The sequence below is a fragment of the Dipodomys ordii genome, unplaced genomic scaffold (assembly GCF_000151885.1).
Source record: "Dipodomys ordii isolate 6190 unplaced genomic scaffold, Dord_2.0 Scaffold62, whole genome shotgun sequence".
In the NCBI taxonomy this organism is placed as follows: Eukaryota; Metazoa; Chordata; class Mammalia; order Rodentia; family Heteromyidae; genus Dipodomys; species Dipodomys ordii.
Window position 1 is genome coordinate 2,851,030 of NW_012267278.1, and position 1,875 is coordinate 2,852,904.

Genomic DNA, 1,875 nt, shown 5'->3' on the forward strand with positions numbered 1-1,875 from the left:
CGCTCCCGCCGCCGCCGCCGCTGCTGCCGCCGGGCTGCATCCTCGGGGCCCCACGGAGTCGTCAGCCATCTTCCGTCGCTCTGTCCGTCTGCATGGGCGAGGGGAACGCGGGCTCAACGAGGAGAGAGCTGCTCTGGGCGTGCGTGCGTGGATGTGTGTGTGCGCCCGGCAGAGCGCGCCAGCCCCGGCGCCCAGCGCCTCCCGCGAGCCGAGCCGGGGGCGGGCCGGGGGCCGGCGCGGGGAGGGGGGAGGGGGAGGAGCAGGACAGGAACGGGGGAGGTGGGGGGGCTAGCACAGCCCCCCGCTCCCGAGAGGGCGTGGCTTCCACCGTCACTGGGTACGCGGATGCTGCGCGGCTCCGGGGGCTGCTCTCGGCCGCCTGCTCATCCGCGGCGGGCAACGGCGGTTCGCGGCGCCCCTCGCGGCCACCACCTCTCCGCGACGTCTCCCGTGCGTCGCTGTCGCCGCCGGCTCCGACCCCGGCCCTTTCTCCTGAACTCCGGGATGTGGGCTTCGGGTGGCAGGGGGGGCGGTTGGAGTTGGCTTTAGAGCCGGTGCTAGTCGCGGCTAAAGGAAAAATGAATGGGAGGGGAAGGGAGTAGGTCGAGCCATGAAAGGGCGCGGGGACGCGAGGGCGCCACGCGAGAGGGCCGCTGCAGGGACGGCCGGCTGCGCTCGCCGCCTCCGACTGCAGCGCCAGAGGCTCGGGAGAAGGAAACCACAGGTTTGACCCAACCCTCAGCTGTCAGGATAGTGTCCCCATCCTGGGGCCACAGCCGAGCGTCCCGAGGCTGGAACCCCCTCAGGGGAGGTCCGCGACCTGTCTGGGTGGCCTTTAACGCGGCGCGCCCTTCCACTGCTCAGCCGGGAAGCGCTTGCCTTGGAGAGAATGACTTAGAAGTAGGACATCTCGGCCTTCAGCCTGCGTCTGCTCCCCCCGCTTCTCTGTTTCTCTCTTTCCCTCTCTCCTCCCCCCTCCTCCCCTTAGCTTCCGCACACACGGATGTCCCGCTACAAGTAACATCTTTACCGCGTGACCCCGCGCGCCCCCTTATGAAGGTGCCCTAGCCTTAACCCGAACGAGGGGACGTAGTGGGTGGGTGCTGCTGGGAGCGCAGGGTCCCGCGGAGATCCCTTCCCCATGGGTCGGGGGCCCTCGCCACGCCCGGCGGGACCTTCTCCCCACCCGATTCCACTCTCCCCACGACCCGCGTTCCGGAGCAGCGCGAGTCCCCTCGATCCACGCCCGGGGCCAAGGTCCGGTTGCATCCGTGCCTCGGTCTGGATTAAAACATTGGCACGAACCTTGTCTTGAAGCTTGGGCGAGAGCCGCGGCACCGAGAGCTCCCGCACGCTGCAGGGCACCATTGAAGCTCCTAGCCCAGCTTTCCCGCGCCGCGGCACTTTGTAATTACCTGACACAATGTGATATGGGGGTGTCCATTGTTCCACTGCCAGTTACTGTGGAGTGTTCATTATGACAGCGGTGGAACTTAAAATTACACATTTTTTTTCAAAGAATGAATTCAGTGTGTGTATGGGGGAGGGATGAGTAAGCTTTCCCCTAAAACCTCACTTCGGCCTGTCAGATGAGGCTCAGGGGGGGTACCACATTGCCCAATTTGCGTTTTAGCGTTGTTCGTTTCTTAAATGTCAATTAGGGGTATTTGAGAGCGTGGTCAGGAGGGCTTAGCACCTCCACGTTGCCTGGTTTGCATCTTAGCATCATTCTGTTTGCATATATGCCCAACTCCTTTGGGAGTGTCCTCAGAAAGACTGAGCACCTCCTCTTGCCTCTTTTCTTCCTTTCGCGGTGCCAGGGGAGCGAGAAGCCGCCGCACCCTGCTCCGCGTGGCGGTGTACATCCCAGGCAAG